Raw genomic sequence first — 19,008 nt, forward strand, 5'->3', positions numbered from 1 at the left:
TGACACGTCCGCCTCTCTCCTCCTCTCTGCTGACGTCAGCGCGGTATTCTCAGCCACGCTCGCTTTGCTGCCTCGAGCGAGAAGAGAGAGGAGAGAGGAGAGAAGCAGCCGGTCACGTGAGCGCTGAGCTGCGATAAGGTAGCAGCTTGCTCATCATCTTAGTATTTATGGGAGGACAAGTGCCCCATCACGGGTGTTCCCGGGGGGGGGAGGGGGGATAGTGTCCCAACATTGCCCCACCATTGCTGCTCCTTGGGGGGGGTAGGTAGTGCCCCATCATTGCTGATGCTGGGGGGATAGTGCCCCATCATTTCTGTTCCTGGGGGGATAGTGGCCCATAATTGCTGTTCCGGGGGGGGGGGGGGGGAATAGTGCCCCATCATTGGTGTTCCTGGGGGGGGATAGTGCCCCATCATTGGTGTGCCTGGGGGGGGGGGGTAGTGCCCCATCATTGGTGTGCCTGGGGGGGGGAATAGTGCCCCATCATTGGTGTGCCTGGGGGGGGAAGAGTGCCCCATCATTGGTGTGCCTGGGGGGGGGGAATAGTGCCCCATCATTGGTGTTCCTGGGGGGAATAGTGCCCCATCATTGATGTTCCTGGGGGGGGAATAGTGCCCCATCATTGGTGTTCCTGGGGGGGGGGAATAGTGCCCCATCATTGGTGTTCCTGGGGGGGGGAATAGTGCCCCATCATTGGTGTTCCTGGGGGTGGGGGGAATAGTGCCCCACCATTGGTGTTCCTGCCGGTGGGGGGGAATAGTGCCCCACCATTGGTGTTCCTGGGGGGGGAATAGTGCCCCACCATTGGTGTTCCTAGGGGGGGATAGTGCCCCATCATTGTTGTTCCTGTAGGGGGGATAGTGCCCCATCATTGGTGTTCCTGGGGGGGGAATAGTGCCCCATCATTGGTGTTCCTGGGGGTGGGGGGAATAGTGCCCCACCATTGGTGTTCCTGGGGGTGGGGGGAATAGTGCCCCACCATTGGTGTTCCTGGGGGGGGAATAGTGCCCCATCATTGCTGTTCCTGGGGGGGGATAGTACCCCATCATTGGTGTCAGTTTGAGAAATACACAGACCTCTCCCACCCACACTCTGGTCTGGAGCCACCATCACTCCTTCCCACACTTCGGTCCGGTTCCTCCAGCCCGCTATGGTCTGCTCCCTTGCGCCATCCCACTCCCCCCTTTTGGGTCTGGTTCTTTGTCCAACCAAGCTCCCTTTCTATTGCAACCCCCTCTGGTCCGGTTCCTCTCCCACATGCCTCTCTTCCAAACTCCCTCCCAACCTACTCCCTCTAACGCTTGGTCTCCAAACTAGCCAACTCCCTCCAACCCTCCAGTACGGTCCCCCCCCCTCTCCCATTCAGGGCCGGCCCCCTCACTGCATTGTCAGTAATCAATGAGGAATTTACTTTAATAGTTATGTTGTGATGCAGTTTGAGTGTAACACTCAGTTTTGTCATTATTATTTTACATAAACTTTTTTTTTTTTTTTTTTAATGATTTTATCCGATTAATCGAAAAAATAATCGTCCGATTAATCGATTATGAAAATAATCGTTAGTTGCAGCCCTAATTGTTGGTATCAGTGGTAGGAATACTACCCCATCATTGGTTTCATTGGGAGGAATTGTGTCCCATCGCTGGTGTCATTGGGAGGAATTGTGCCCCATTGTTGGTATCATTGGGAGGAATAGTACCCATCATTGAGTGGAATTGTGCCCTATCGTTGGTGACATTGCACCTCATTGTTTGTATCATTGGGAGGAACTGTGCCCAATCATTGTGTCATTTGGAGGAATTGTTTGGTGACATTGCACCCCATTGTTGGTATCATTGGGATGAACTGTGCCCCATCGTTAGTGTCATTGGGAGGAATTGTGTCCCATCGCTGGTGTCATTGGGAGGAATTGTGCCCCGTTGTTGGTATCCTTGGGAGGAATAGTGGCCATCATTGAGAGGAATTGTGCCCCATCATTGGTGACATTGCACCCCATTGTTGGTATAATTGGGAGGAACTGTGCCCCATCATTAGTGTCATTGGGAGGAATTGTGTCCCATCGCTGGTGTCATTGGGAGGAATTGTGCCCCATTGTTGGTATCATTGGGAGGAATAGTGCCCATCATTGAGTGGAATTGTGCCCTATCACTGGTGACATTGCACTCCATTGTTGGTATAATTGGGAGGAACTGTGCCCCATCGTTGGTGTCATTGGGAGGAATTGTGTCCCATCACTGTTGTCATTGGGCAGAATTGTGCCCCGTTGTATCATTGGGAGGATTAGTGCCCAGCATTGAGAGGAATTGTGCCCCACCATTGGTGACATTGCACCCCATTGTTGGTATCATTGGGAAGAACTGTACCCCAAGGTTGGTGTCACCGGTAGGAATTGTGCCCTATCACTGGTGTCATTGGGAGGAATTGTGCCCCTTCATTGGTGTCAGTGAAGGAAATAGTGCCCCAAGGGTTGGATAAAAGCAAGAAAAGGGCTGCATCTGGCCCCTGGGCCACAGTTTGGAGACCACTATTTTAGAGGCTTGCACAACCATTTTAGATGCCTGTTGTAATTTCGTGTTGCTTTCCTATGCCTGAGGAGCCACACGTGCTATATACAGGCTGCCATAGAAGTCTGTACATGTCTGTGCATTTACCCATGTATGGGCGTCCATTTTTTCTGAGCACGAAACTTTCACATATGGAAGATATGTTGTAAGACACCTGTATGATGGGCTATACAAAGCATGTGCAGCTTTGTGGGCATTAGAAAGCATCAGGAAATTACGCCAGGCATGTGTAAGCTCCATGTGCATGAACCGTTCTAGTGGGATATCATTATTGAACACCTTCTGATTTACACACAGAACACCTACAAATCTCTCCATAAACTATATAATCATAAAATCTATAAACCAAAAACATGTGCAGATGTTATTAAAAAATTGCATCTAAAAATTACTTCAGGATGAACTTTAACTTCAAGTTTTCTCTAAAAATACACCATATTTTTATTTTAACCCGGACACCTCCCCCTGTGCTGCAAAGAGGACCTCCATCTATTTATTCATATCAAAGACAATAATGTAATCAATACCATCCACAGGTACATAATGATAGTAGTTCCTTCTCTCCTGGTCTCGGTGGGATCATTTGTCTCCCAACTCAATAGTATAGTATCACGGTAGCTGTACTCCTTCCTATTTTGCTCTGTCACCAGCGATGGCCTAAAAGGATCTAATTGAAGTTAATCAGGCATGGGGTGATGTTCACATGCAGCCACTTAACCAGGGTCTGATTCCAGAGAAGTGAATCAATTCTGAAGTAATTAATGTGACTCCTCGGTAGAGGTGGCTGCTGCATCACTGCCGTCTACTGATGAATTCCGAGGATTTCCCTCATCGCATCCATTCAACAGTTGTCTGAGCTAGTAGAGCATCTCCATGTCAGCTCATTGAGGTCTTGTAGGAGGTCAGGTAAGTATCGGTTGAGCAGTATGAGCAGGTTGCTGATTCATGTTTTTTTTCTTTTGCCGCAAGTTGCCTTCATCTGTCTGTTTTGTAAAATGCATCATGGTAGATTTAAATGCAGTGTGCATGTATCCAATTTTATTTTTGGTAGATTCAAGGGTCCCTTTGAAGGCAAACTCACTACTACGATGCCATATCATGGCTTCAGAGGAGGAGGTTAGTGTCGTGCTTCACAACGGCTTCATGTAAGCACTTTGTTAAACATTTTCTAAGCTTCTTACTGTGTTACCCCAAAACAGGGCTGGACTGGGACAAAAATGTGGCCCTGGACTTTATCCAGACCGGCCCAGGGCACAGCACATCAGGGCACATCGCACATCAGGGTACATCGCACATCGGGGCACAGCGCACATCGGGGCAACAGAACAGGGTACATGGGGCACATGAGGGTTACATGGGGCACATTGGGGCACTTTTGGGCACATCAGGGCACATCAGGCACATGGAGTACATCAGGGCACATCAGGCACATGGGTTACATGCAGGGCACATTCAGAGCACATCAGACACATGGGTTACATCAGGGCACATGGGGCACATTCAGGGCACATCAGGCATATGGGGCACATTCAGGGCACATCAGGCATATGGGGCACATTCAGGGCACATCAGGCACATGGGGTACATTCAGGGCACATCAGGCACATGGGGTACATAAGGGCACATCAGGCACATGGGGTACATCAGGGAACATGGGGCACATTCAGGGCACATCAGGCACATGGGGTACATTCAGGGCACATCAGGCACATGGGGTACATTAGGGCACATCAGGCACATGGGGTACATCAGGGCACATGAGGCACATTCAGGGCACATCAGGCACATGGGGTACATCAGGGCACACCAGGCACATGGGGTACATCAGGGCACATTCAGGGAACATCAGGACACATGGGGTACATGCAGGGCACATTCAGGGCACATCAGGCACATGGGGTACATCAGGGCACATTCAGGGAACATCAGGGCACATTCAGGGCACATCAGGCACATGGAGTACATCAGGGCACATTCAGGGAACATCAGGGCACATGGGGCACATCATGCACATGGGGTACATCAGGGCACATTCAGGGAACATCAGGGCACATTCAGGGCACATTCAGGGAACATCAGGGCACATGGGGTACATCAGGGCACATTCAGGGAACATGGGGTACAATCAGGGCACATCAGGCACATGGGGTACGTCAGGGCACATTCAGGGAACATCAGGGCACACGGGGCACATCAGGCACATGGGGTACATGAGGGCCCATTCAGGGAACATCAGGGCACATGGGGTACAATCAGGGCATATCAGGGCACATGGGGTACATTCAGGGCACATTCAGGGCACATGAGGACAATCAGGGCACATGGGGTACAATCAGGGCACAGCGTTTACTTGTTGTTTTCTTCACAACATGCAGAGTAGCGCAGGCAGCCTCTATAGTAAGTTCTCTCTCATGTCACGCTGCTGCTGCTCCCCCCGGCGGCCCCTCCTCCTCCTCTCTTCTCATCCATCCCAGATGATGTCACAAGCAAATGGAGATGGACGAGAAAAGAGGAGGAGGAGGGGCCGCTGGGAGGAGCAGCAGCAGTGTGACATGAGAGAGAACTTACTATAGAGGCTTCCTGCGCTACTCTGCATGCATCTCGATCTACCCATTAGGCGCCAGCTGTCGGCGATTGACGGGTAAATCTTAAACACAATAGGCAGCCGCTGGAACCGGCCCACTGAGCCATTCGGCCCACCGGGAAACTCCCGGTAGTCCCGATGGCCAGTCCATCCCTGCCCCAAAAGCATTCCTGCAGGGTTCAGAATGTGTCTGATGTAGCAGAGCCATTGACAAAGAAAACCTTTGACGTGATTGTGCAAAGCAAAATAGCATTACAGAACATTAAGAGGTATACTGTAGCTTTATATAGCCTGCTGCCTTCCCAGCGCACTGCTTGAGTGCCCCCCTCCCCATAAGATCCTGTGTAAATACTGACTGAAAGTCGGTATTTGCATAGGGCTAGGCATGTGCCCCACACCATATGACAGGTTTAGGCCGGTGGCTCCTCTGATGATGACCAGCTGAAATATGTAAAGAATGCTCACCACCCCCAAAATAATACATCAAATACATGCACAATAATAGATATTCTCTACCACATATAGATGAATGAAATGAAATATGATGCAGGAAGAAAAAAAAAATAGTGCATTATATTTAATTGCACTATTTATATGTGGTAGAAAATATCTATTACCATGCATGTATTTGATGTATTATTTAGGCGGTAACCATTCTTTATATATTTCAGCTGGTCATCATCAAGCGTGAACCCTGAAGAAGCAATTTCTTGCGAAACACGTCGGATTGATGCGCTTACTTGTACAGTGTCTCAAACATGTTACCAACTCGATTTAACTAGTATATCCTGTTTATTTGCTTTTAATGTGGTACTATTTTTAAGGAGTTTAAGAATAAAAAAGATTTTTTATGAAGATTAGTTTTTTATATTTATCCTCCCCCTTTTCAGCAGTTGGAGGGGATCTGCTGTTCCCCCTCACCTGGGTCACATCTTTTTTCCTTCTCTCCCACCTCCCCCCCCCCTTTTTTTTCTGTATTCTCTTGGGATGGTGCCACAATGTGGATGCTTATAGTATAAGGCTCTGCTTGCACATACATTATTGTACATTGCGTTAAAAAGGATAGGAAACATCCTGTGATGGGAGTCACTTTGGGTGAGGGGCTCATGGAACCCAACTTACTTTAGAGTGGTTGGGAAACAGCTCAACAGGCCCCTCTTATGTCTAAGTCAACCTGTGTCTATTAGGGGCACAGAGTGACTGAGAAAAGAATGGACAGCTACTAGATGGACACTGAGAATATGGTTTGGAATACTTCAAATGGGACAGTAATATTTATCAACAATATCCCTCAAGAAATATATAAAAACTATTCCTGGTTTGTTTGATTCTGAACTATACATGTTCATTGAAAGAACTGGTCACATTGATCTCTTCAATGTAGGTGTCGGACAGTCTGTTACTGAGGTCTCCTGCTATAACCTGTTGCCTACTAGGCTGAGGAGTGGGGGGAATAACTGTTTGTATTGTTAATTGTGCTGATTGTTACATTTTTTTTTTTATTAGCAAACCCTTGTGGGATGTGTTTACACTTCTAATAAGGTGTCCATTGTATTCACTGTTGTAGGGGCCGAATAGTCTAGTCAACTAGGCTGGTTTAAATGACTAGTTTATTATGTTTCTGGTTACAGTTGTATTGTTAGGGTAATATGATCAGGAGGGGGGATGTCCTACTGTGGTATATATTTTGTGTGAGTTTGTTCAAATAAACATTCCATGTTCCTACAAGCTAGTGTTGTGCGATCGGCTATAATATCTGATCTCTGATGTTCAGACTGAAGGAGGCTATATACTGACGATAGCACTCAAGCGGAGTGTGGGAAGTTATTCTATCACCTATCCCAATAGTAAAAACGAATGAAAGTGTCTATAAATAGCACCCTATCCTCGTATTAGATCAAAATACATACAGTCAAACATAAGAAGTACAAAACCGTGACCGTTGATAAATATACATTGTCAGAATGAGGTAAGGATGCTGTGTTCCAACGCATTTCACGATCGAAGCTTCTTCTGGGGCTCAAAGGGTGCCAATAGATGCTAATAAATAGCTAATAAATAGCCTTGTTATCCCCCGTTGAGGGGAAAGAGCCAAGCTTTGATGAAGACATGGAAGGGACAGTCCCAAAGGAGGGAGGAAACAGACCAAGCGGGGAGCATCCAAAGGTCCCAGCAGCGCAAGGGAGGCAACAACGGGGATCACCACAACAAATCCTTAATAAATGGTGTACAATTCAAAAAAACTGACATCCATCATTTAATGCACAGGCATCACCTGAACAGCCCAAAAATATGGTCACGTGTGTCTTCCCCCTAGCCACAAACGTCTTTGTCTTATTTATGTGGAAGACAACGTTGTCTTTGTTAATGGTGGTGGAGGGAAGTGTATTCTTTATTTATCAACATTATTCAATAAAGTATTTATTATTTTGTTAAATCTGCAGGAATTTATCTGTCGGTTAATACCCTGGGGGCTAAATTATTTTGGTTTCGAGATCAGCACTTTTCTCTTTATTTGTGATGATTAGTTTATTGTATTTAATATGAGGAGGGTGCATAGGGTGCTGGTTATAGATGCTTTCATTCTGTCATAAGTTTTTACTATTGGGATGTTTCCCTTTTACCAATGTTGTTTGGAATAAAATTCTGAACTTTATCTAAAATCTGTGTGGATCTTTTCCTAAAGATGAATAGATCAGCACCTCCCTTATAAATCCCTTACGCTTTTCATTATGTGCTTTGACTTATTCTATTTGGGTATGTGGTGCTAAGGGATTCAGTTACACCCATTGTTGCATTATCATATTGGTAAAAAACGTTAATATCCTTCTTCATCATGCATACTCTGTAAAACTTTAGTGCCCAGGCTGTGGCCAGGGGGCTACATGCAGCCCTTTGGCCCATACTGTGCGGCTCCCAGGCCCACTGCAGACTGTAGTCTGTGTTTCTTTCTCCTAGGCACTTATTTGGTCTAGTGAAGGAAAAATAATCCTTCGATTGGGTTCACTGTCTCCTTACAGCATCACTAAAATAAAAAAACACAAAAATTACATATTTGCTTCAGTATCCCATTTTAACATCATTCACCAGGGCCGGGGGGAAAGGGGTGGGCCAGAGCTGCCCTGGGAACTGTGGTATAATGTAAGTGGGGGCACCACAAGAAGATTGGGGGGAGAAAATTTGTATTGGAAGTGGGAAAATAGGGGGGGGGGGGTTGGCAGGGGGAAAGAATTGTTCTAGGATGGGAAATTTGGAGAGATATGCTAGGAGTGGTGATTTGGGGGGAATGTGTGTTGGGAGGGGGGATGAGTAAAGAGGATTTGGATTTGGGGGGTTTGCGCTAGAAAAGGTAATATGGTGTGGGGGGGGGGCAGGATTTGTGCTAAGATCAATTTTTTCTGGGGGGGGGGGTCGTGCTAGGAGGGGGAGATTTGGAGTGGGGGGAGAGGATTTGTGCTTTGGAGGGGAACTTTAAGGGGTGGAGGATTTGTACTAGGATGGAGAAGTTTTCTTTTTGAGGGGGATTTGTGCTGGGGGCATATGGGGAGAGAGAGGTTTTGAGCTAGGGGGCAGATGGGGGACAAAGATTTGTGCCCAGAGGGGAGATTTCAGCAGTGGGGTGGATTTGTACTAGGGAAAGGGGGGATTTATGCTTAGGGGGAGTATGCAGATTAGTGCCTGATTTTTTTTTTTGGGGGGGGTTTGCTGACAAATAATCATACATCTTTGGGAGGGGGGGTAGGGGTTGGGGCGCAATTTGGCATGTTCGCCCTGGGCTCTAGATGACCTTGTCCTTGCACTGTCTTTCACCCTGTATCTTTAGCGTTCAATGTGCATTTAGTTCCCCATATATACCCTTTTAAATAGATCCTAAAAACCACATTTATATGGATTTCCTCGATGCCTGTGTCCACATTTTATTCTGCTTCCCCAATTTCTCCCTTTATAGCCACCTCAGAAGCACTGTGATTGGAGACTATAGGTGTAAGTGATGAGCCAAAGTGAAAGCACACATTCTGAGCATACAAATGTATCCCTCTGATCAAAATGATCCCTCTATCCCTTTATCCCATGTTCCTCCCTGCTAACCACTGGATAGTGCAGACTTTTTGCGGTGATCAGTTGCTTGGTTACTATTTCAGAAGCAGGTCTGATAGAATGGAATCAAGCAACTGATCGCATATTGCATAGCTAAAGCATACTTCCCAACAGTCCCAGATTGTGTGGGACTGTCCCACATTTTGACCCTACTCTTAATGTCCCATGTACAGGAGCTGATTCGCCCTGCCCACAGTTCATTCATGTGGAAAAACAACAGTGGGATGAATGACCGGACTGTAAGATTTGCATATGAATGAGCTTTATCACTTCATTCATATGCAAATCCCCCTGCAGCTCATTCATATGGCGATCTGTGGGAAGCTCCTTCTTGGCTGTAGCCAAGGTAAGGACTTCTTAATGCTTGCATCTCTCCATTCCATTTTAGCTCTGTGCTGGGGTGAAGTGGTTAGGTCTGTACTGGAAGGAGGAGGTCTGTACTATAGGGGGCCTTTGTACTGATGGGGTATTCTGTACTGGTGAAGGGGGGGGGGTCTGTGCTGGGGGGAAAGGGCTGTACTGAAAATGGGCTGGAAGGGGGCCTGTACTGGGGGGATATGTACTAAGCAGGGGCAGGGATGGGGTATCTGTGTTGTGGGGTGGTCATTACTAGGGGGGGGGTCTGTACTGGGAAGGGGGCTAAGACGGAGGTCTGTGCTATGGGGGTGGTCTGTCCCGACCGAGAGATGTGTGTGCTGAGAAGGCACTGGAAGGCTGGTCTGTGCTGTGGGGGAGTTTAGAGCTGTGGGGGGAGATCTGTACTAGAGGGGGGTATGGGCTTGAGGGGGATTTGTATACTATACTGTGCGTGACGTAAGCCTGACCCCTACATGATAGACACTATGTTGGTGTTTATCACTGTATTCTCTGTTGGGTTGCTGCACTATAAATAAACTACTAAAAGTTACAGCTAGCAAAACAAATACATGAATAATTTTATTAAAGCGGAGTTCCACCCAAAAGTGGAACTTCTGCTTATTTGTCTCCTCTCCCCCTCCAGTGCCACAGTTGGCACCAGAATACCTTTCTTTGACAGGTATCCTGTTCCCACTTCCGGGAGTCTGAGCCGTGGCCCGTGATATCACCACGGGGCTCCCTCCTCCTCTCCTTGTCGCCGGGCCAGTAGGAGAGAGGAGCGGGGCCTTGCGCATGCGCAGTAGGGTTCCCGGTGTGAAGCCATAAGGCTACACTGCCGGGTACCCTTACCCGCAATGGCAGTGGCAGCACCTGACAGCGGACGGAAACATCAGCTGCGGTGCCGACATCGCGGGACTCCAGGACAGGTAAGTGTCCTATTGTTAAGAGCCAGCAGCTGCGGTATGTGTAGCTGCTGGCTTTTCTTTTTTTTTTTTTTTGGGCAGAACACCGTTTTAATAAACAATACCTTCTTGAATGTGTTTTATGTTTTCCCTTTAATATGATAAATATTCCAGGGTCAGGTGGGATTCCTATCAAAACTGCTGCAGAATGATCTACCACACCCTTCTTTTGCTGTAAGTGCGCTAAGCGCACCACCCCTTCTGCCCCTTTAAAAATTGTCCCTCTTTTTCAAATTCTAAAGTTGGGAGATATGGCTAAATTCTATACCATCCAGTGTCCATGTCTATTCATGGAACATGCATGTCTAATGGGTTCCCGGAGATTTGTTCTTTCAGTTTGGCTCAGACCGCAGCTAGGGACACTGCATAGAACCATGAGAGATGTTTTTTCAATCAGCAGGAAAGTGATGTATCAGCTAAAAAAAACAGCAGCTACAAGAATTGACTAAGGAAAGGCACACTTTTTTAAACCAAGACAAAATGTTTCAACAATACCAATTCGTGTTTTGAGTCAGTGATTCGTTCTCTTTATTAATGTCATGAATGTGACTTGTATTGATTTTTGCGCAAAAGGTATAGCGTCTACAAACCATGGGATAGATTTATTGAATTTTAAATTTTTTTTATTTTTTACTAGTAATGGCGGCGATCAGCGATTTTCACCGGGACTGCGACAGTGACACTAATACAGTGATCAGTGCTAAAAAAATCTCACTGTATTAATGACACTGGCAGGGAAGGGGTTAAAATCGGGGGTGATCAAAGAGTTAAATGTGCTCCTAGGGAGTGACTTCTAATGCCCTGTACACACGAACGGAATGTCCGACAGAAAAAGTCCGACAAGAGCTTTTCATCATATATTCCGATCGTGTGTATGCGCCATCCGACTTTTTACATCGAAAGTTCTGACGGACCTAGAAAGAGAACATGTTCTAAATTTTTCCGACGGAACCAATTCCTATCGGGAAAACCGCTCATCTGTATGCTGTTCCGATGTACCAAAAACGACGCATGCTCTGAAGCAAGTACGAGACGGAAGCTATTGGCTACTGGCTATTGAACTTCCGTTTTCTAGTCCCGTCGTACGTGTTGTACGTCACCGCGTTCTGGACGGTCAGAATTTGGTGTGACCGTGTGTATGCAAGACAGCTTGAGCGGAATTCCATCGGAAAAACCTTCAGAGTTTATTCCGACAGGAAAACCGGTCGTGTGTACAGGGCATACCTGTGTGGGGGAGGTGATTTGACTGGGGGAAGACAGAGATCCATGTTCCTGTTTAGCAGGAACACAAGATCCCCATCTCTCCCTCTCAGAGTATCGCCTTTCCTCTCCTGAGAATGATCGGCGTGTCCTGGTGGACATCGCATCTGTCGGACCAGCTGATTGGCTCCCGCGCACCCCAGATCCAGTGCACGAATACAGGTACGTGATTTCGTGCAGGAGGGCTGCCCTGCTGCAGTATATATGCGTGGGGCACGCCATAACAGGGTAAAGAATAGGTTACCCCAACATTTCATATTCCTGATGTACCATGTACAGTGCTTTGCAAAAATATTCACCCCCCTTGGCATTTTTCGTGTTTTGTTGCCTCACAACCTGGAATTAATATGGATTGTTTGAGGATTTGCATAATTTAATTTACAGAACATGCCCACAACTTTGAAGATTTTTTATTATTATTATTTTATTATTGTGAAGCAAACAAATAGGACAAAATAACAGAAAAAGTCAATGTGCATAACTATTCACCCCCTAAAGTCAATACTTTGTAGAGCCACCTTTTGCGGCTATCACAGCTCCAAGTCGCTTTAGATAAGTCTCTATGAGCTTGCCACATCTTACCACTGGGATTTTTGCCCATTCCTCCTTGCAAAACTGCTCCAGCTCCTTCAAGTTGGATGGTTTGTGCTTGTGAACAGCAATCTTTAAGTCTGACCACAGATTTTCTATTGGATTGAGGTCTGGGCTTTGACTAGGCCATTCCAACACATTTACATGTTTCCCCTTAAACCACTCAAGTGTTGTTTTAGCAGTGTGTTTGAGGTCATTGTCCTGCTGGAAGGTGAACCTCCGTCCTAGCCTCAAATCACACACAGAGTGGTACAGGTTTTGCTCAAGAATATCCCTGTATTTAGCACCATCCATATTTCCCTCAATTCTGACCAGTTTCACAGTCCTGACTGCTGCAAAACATCCCCACAGCATGATGCTGCCACCACCATGTTTCATTGTGGGGATGGTGTTCTTTGGGTGATGTGTTGGGTTTGTGCCAGACATAGCGTTTTCTTTGATGGACAAAAAGCAAAATTTTAGTCTCATCAGACCAGAGCACCTTCCTCCATACATTTTGGGAGTCTCCAACATGCCTTTTCGCAAACTTGAAACGTGCCATTTTGTTTTTTGCTGAAAGTAATGTCTTTCTTCTGGCCACTCTGCCATAAAGCCCAACTCTATGGAGTGTACGGCTTATTGTTGTCTATGTACAGATACTCCAGTCTCTGCTGTGGAACTCTGCAGCTCCTCCAGGGTTACCTTAGGTCTCTGTGCTGCCTCTCTGATTAATGGCCTCCTTGCCCGGTCCGTGAGTTTTGGTGTGCGGCCGTCTCTTGGCAGGTTTGCTGTTGTGCCATGTTCTTTCCATTTGGTTATGATAGATTTGATGGTGCTCCTAGGGATCATCAAAGATTTGGATATTTATTTATTACCTAACTCTGACTTGTACTTCTCAACAACATTGTCCCTTACTTGTTTGGAGAGTTCCTTGGTCTTCATGGCAGTGTTTGGTTAGTGGTGGCTCTTGCTTAGGTGTTGCAGCCTCTGGGGCCTTTCAAAAAGGTGTGTATATATAATGACAGATCATGTGACACTTGGATTGCACACAGGTGGACATCATTTCACTAATTATGTGACTTCTGAAGGTAATTGGTTGCACCAGAGCTTTTTATGGGCTTCATAACAAAGGGGGTGAATACATACGCACATTCAAATTATCATTTTTTTTATTTCTGAAAAATAGTTTTATGTATATATTTTTCTAATTTTACTTCACCAACTTTGAGTTTTGTGTTCTGATCCATCACATATAATTCAGATTAAAAAAAAACACTGAACTAAAGCCTGTAATGTAACAAAATAGGTAAAAAGCCAAGGGAGGGGGGTGAATACTTTTGCAAGGCACTGTACTTGTATGAAAAAGTATCCTGTTCTCTTTATATTGCTTTATTTGTGTGAAATCCCTGGTGATCCTGCCAGTCTCTCTGTTTTTCTATTAAACACTGACCACACTAAGCAGGAGAACACACTGTGGTCAGTTCTATGCTGGGAACTCCGCCTGCTCTCCTCCAATGATCAGACATGTCCCGACATATCCCCCCTGCACAGCCAATCACTGGGAAGATCAGTATACTACTGTTTCTTCTTCCCCCAGCTCTTATGCAGTTGAGAACAGAGAGAATTTGATCACGTATAAAAAATTAAAAAAAGATATATATATATATATATACACACACACACACACACACACACACACACACACACACACACACACACACACACACACACACACACACACACAAATATTTAGCCTTTCATTTTTATTTTAAACTGAATATGTTGTTTTACAAGGTGGGGGTTTACAATCACTTTAGGCACTTTAATCACTTTAAGCATGTGTTTTCCGTCTCCAATGCTTGCCATCTTCTTAAAAGCGTGCCCATAGTTTATAACCATCTTCTGATGAATGTCTGCAGTCTTGGATAGCTTTCTCTAGTAATACACACTGAGGAGTGTGTGCAATCCTTTGGTGATGTCAGGGGCCACACTTAAGACTCCTTGGGGTTTATTCAGTGACGGCTGGTGGGTTTTTTGTTCGAGGGGGGCGGCGAACAACCACCCCCCTGGCAGCACAGCACTAACAACCCCCCCGCTACGCACATATCTGCCGGTTGGTCCGGCACTTAACTGGATAGATAGATCCAGATAGATGGGGGGTTTCATCCGTTGCGGTGGGGTGCAATCAGGGGCTCCAGGCCAGCGGGTGTGGGGTCCGGTCAGCGGCTCCAGGCTAGCGGGTGCGGGGTTCGGTCAGCGGCTCCAGGATAGCGGTTGCAAGGTCCAGGCAGCGGCTCCTGGGTGGCAGGCTCTCTCTGGCTCCAGCGGCTTCCTCCCTGGCTCCACTTCAGGCGTCCAATAGGATCGCCTGACGTTTTGGCCAATTGGGAAACAGGTCTCACACCTGCTTCCTGATTGGTGGGGAGTAGATTTAGTGTGAAAATAGCGAAAAATCATTTGCTATCGTCACACAACTGTGCTCTGCGTCCCGAACCCACCCTTTTTTGAAGCCTATTAGAGCCTCTGGCTTTAATCTTGTGCTTCAAACCCCCCTCCCCATAGGAATTCATGCATCTGGCGTCCTGAAAGAGGCCGGGGGCGCATGGATAGGGAGGACGGCGGCGGAGCTGGGGGGGGAGGGGGCGGCGCCCGTGTGCCCACAATGCATGGGCCGCCACTGAGTTTATTTACTAAAACTGGAGCGTGCAAAATCTGGTGCAGCTCTTCATAGAAACCAATCGGCTTCCAGGTTTTATTGCCAAAGCTTAATTGAACAAGCTGAAGTTAGAATCTGATTGGCTACCATTCACAGCTGGTTCAAACAAGGAAGACGCCGCTCCAGGTGAGCAGTCACTACAGTCCGATGCGCTGGGGGCAAGCCATGGCTCACCACCGATGATCAATAGGAAGAAAAGAACGGCTGCCAACCACGGGAACATTCCAGCGATTTTATTCCAAAAATAGCAAAAGACAGAGTGTCCAAACCCAGGAGGTGACGCATGCTTTTCACATTGACCTCAGTGCTTCTTCAGACCTGGTGCCGTTCTGCATAGAAACCAATTGGCCTCCAGGATTTATTGCCAAAGCTTAATTGAACAAGCTGAAGTTAGAATCTGATTGGCTACCATGCACAGCTGCACAGGATTTTGCACTGCCCATTTTATAGTAAATCAACCCCCTAATATCAAGAGAGTTGACCACCACTGCTATAAACTACAGCATTTAGTGCACTGCTGCCTCTGACCACTAGAGGGAGGCAGTTCTCCAGAAAAGCCGCATATTAGTAAATGTATCCCAATATATCTTACACTGGTCAGCCTGGACTGTCTATCCTTGCACCTTCCTTTGCACATCAACCCCACAGTGTAAAAAAATAAAATGCCAGTCTTCCTCCCAGAGACTTCTCAGCTATCTAAAACGAGGAAAGTAATTAGTACATTTCATCTGACTGCCGAAACATTTGCAACTGGTGAAAAATCGAACTATACAGGCCTCATTTGCATGCGCAAAGCAAAGTCATATTGGAAGAGACAGTAAATGATCTAAGAGAGTTAAATTCAGCCTGCAGAATCCTGAAGGCTTCTGTGTGTGGAATTCTGAATGGCGCCTGTGTGCGCTCAAGTGTTGTGTAGCAATGTGTATGTGTGGGGCTTTTCTCCAATAACCTCTCTGATTAGAGTGTCAGGCGAAGGGAAGCAGTGGGCCAGAGACATTAAATAATTCACAACCTCACTGTTTGCTATGCAAGTGGACATGGTTGAAATGTAGATGTGGCTCCGTCATGGAAAGAGAGTTTATTGCTAGTCAGGATTTATTTTCTTTGGAACAAAAATTTCTGATCTACCTGCAACTTTTACTTAAATGTTTTGATTAGTATTATAAAATCATACTAATCATTTTTCCGCTATATTTTTCTTGTACATTATGTGAAAGTAAACTTTTAATGAAAAGAAAATTATAGACAACTAATCTGTTACCAGAAAACCTACTCATAGTGTGCCCTGACATAGCCTAGCTGGCCAAGGACATCTCAATCTGATTGTGCAATCTAATTTTAACAATAACTATAAAAAGTCTTCGGTTTCAAAATGCCGCTTTATGCAATGACATACCGCCTTATACCTAGTATGTCTGGGCAGTATGGTCACCTGCTGACTTGGCACCAGCCACAGGCAGCTTAAAGGGGTTGTAAAGGTTCGTGTTTTTTCACCTTAATGCAACCTATGCATTAAGGTAAAAAAATCACCTGTCAGTGACCTGCCCCCCGTTTTACTTACCTGAACCCTCGAACTTGTCCCACGGGGATGCGCTATCTCTCTGCTCGGGGGTTCTCGGCTCTTGATTGGTTAGAGTAATAGCAGTGCAACCATTCGCTCCCGCTGCTGTCAATCAAATCCAATGATGCGGGGGGCGGGGCCTAGCCCTGCATTCGGCCTCCATGGACGCCGAATGCAGGACTCAGGAGCATGCCCGCAAGAACGCTTCTCCCAGGGGGTAATCTGATGTGGGGAGGGGCCGAGAGAGCCGCCGAGGGACCCCAGAAGAGGATTTTCGGGGCCTCTTTGTGCAAAACGAGCTGCACACCTGTACACACGGTCGGACATTGATCGGACATTCCGACAACAAAATCCATGGATTTTTTCCGACGGATGTTGGCTCAAACTTGTCTTGCATACACACGGTCACACAAAGTTGTCGGAAAATCCGATCGTTCTGAACGCGGTGACGTAAGACACGTACGTCGGGACTATAAACGGGGCAGTAGCCAATAGCTTTCGTCTCTTAATTTATTCTGAGCATGTGTGGCACTTTGTGCGTCGGATTTGTGTACACACGATCGGAATTTAACCGATCGGATTTTGTTGTCGGAAAATTTTAAAATCCTGCTCTCAAACTTTGTGTGTCGGAAATTCCGATGGAAAAAGTGCGATGGAGCCTACACATGATCGGAATTTCTGACAACACAATCCAATTGCACTTTTTCTGTCGGAAAATCCGACCGTGTGTACAGGGCAAATGTGTCACTTTAACTCTTCAATAAGATTCAGATGTTGAAACCAAGACAATTTTATTCCTGCTAACTGCACTACCGAGTATATTTTTTCCAGTCTTTTGAAGTATAAGAAGACAGTGACTGTCCTAAAGCTAACACTGACCGTGGGAACATGGAAGAAAGGATGAGGTTCTAGCTAGAACTGAATTAACTAGCACCAAACAGGAGGGGAGGACAGGGGCAGATACCATTATAACACAATAAACGAGTTAAAGTGGCCCAAAACTGCCACTAGATGTCAGCATATTACGGAACAATAGTAACCTGATCCATTTCAATACAACAGAAAAAATACATGTAAGTGGAGCAGAGGCCAATATAAAGCGGATCTTGCAGTACATTGCAGTCTGCATATAATGTCTGGGCTCTCTCCCGCTTTTTAAAATCTCATAATGTTAGTGCAGCAAACAGGGCCGGGACAAGGGGTGGGCAGGAGGGGTGGCTGCCCTGGGCACTGTGGTTTCATGTGAGGTGGGGGAAGGGGGAGAGGATTTGTGTTGGGAAGGTGAATTTGGGGGTTAGCAGGGGGTAAGAATTGTTCTAGGAGGGGAAATTGGGAGCGGGGGGTGCTAGGGATGGTGATGGGAGAGGGGATGGGTTAAGAGGATTTGTGCTAGAAGGGGGGATTTGGGAGATTTGGGGAAGAAGTGATATGACAGGAGGGAGGAATATTGTGCTTTTTTGGAGGGGGGGGGGGGTTGTGCTTGTAGGGATGATTGAGGGGTATTTGTGCTAAGAGGGAAAATTTGGGGGGGCTTTGTGCTGGAACCCCCTCCCCCCCATTTTGGAGTGAGGATTTGGATTGAGGGGGAGAGGATGTGTACTTGGAGAGGAAATTTGAGGGTTTGAAGGGTAAAAGATTTGTGTTAGAGGGGGTGATTTTTTTTTGGGGGGGGGGGTGCTTGTAGGGATGATTGGGGGGTATTTGTGCTAAAAGGGGAAATTTGGGGGGGGGGTTTGTGCTGGAACCCCATTCCCCCCCGATTTTGAGTGAATAGGAGAGGATGTGTACTTGGAGAGGAAATTTGAGGGGTTTGAAGGGTATAGGATTTGTGTTAGAGGGGGTGATTTTTTTTGGGGGGGGCATTTGTGCTGGTGGGATTTAGGGGAGGTGGGAGGCAAAGATTTGTGCTGGGAGGGGGGATTTCAACAGGGGGCAGATTGGTTAGTGTTCAATGTTTGCTGACACATGATGCTTTTGCAAGAAGACCTCAATCCACTGGGAAAGTAGCTTCTTGTGAGAAATTGGCTACCCTGTATTCTCCAAAATCTAGTCAGAAGAAGTTTATTGTCATCCTCGTTTATGCATCACAGGCCTAAGACAGGGATAAGGTAATCTTTGTTCTTTACAGGTACATTTTGGAACTACTAACATTAGGAGATTGTGAAAGCAGAAGGTGACCCTGACTATAAGTGGATCCTGCATTTTACGGCAAGGTCCATTTAATCCATTCCAATCAATCCAGCTAGGTAGACCCTTTCATTATGCCTTTGCACCCTTTTAAAGGGCGCATGCAATCATGGAAATCCTAATAGAGGATTGTAATGTGTTTGGCCAGA

General features: G+C 46.5%; 1 protein-coding gene across 4 annotated transcripts in view; it reads left to right on the forward strand.

The window, feature by feature from the left end:
- NTNG2 (netrin G2) overlaps positions 1 to 19,008 on the forward strand; it is a 192,926-nt gene that overhangs the window by 99,605 nt on the left and 74,313 nt on the right. The gene's annotated exons all lie outside the window — the stretch shown is intronic.

This window comes from Aquarana catesbeiana, linkage group LG09, assembly GCF_042186555.1.
Source record: "Aquarana catesbeiana isolate 2022-GZ linkage group LG09, ASM4218655v1, whole genome shotgun sequence".
In the NCBI taxonomy this organism is placed as follows: domain Eukaryota; kingdom Metazoa; phylum Chordata; class Amphibia; order Anura; family Ranidae; genus Aquarana; species Aquarana catesbeiana.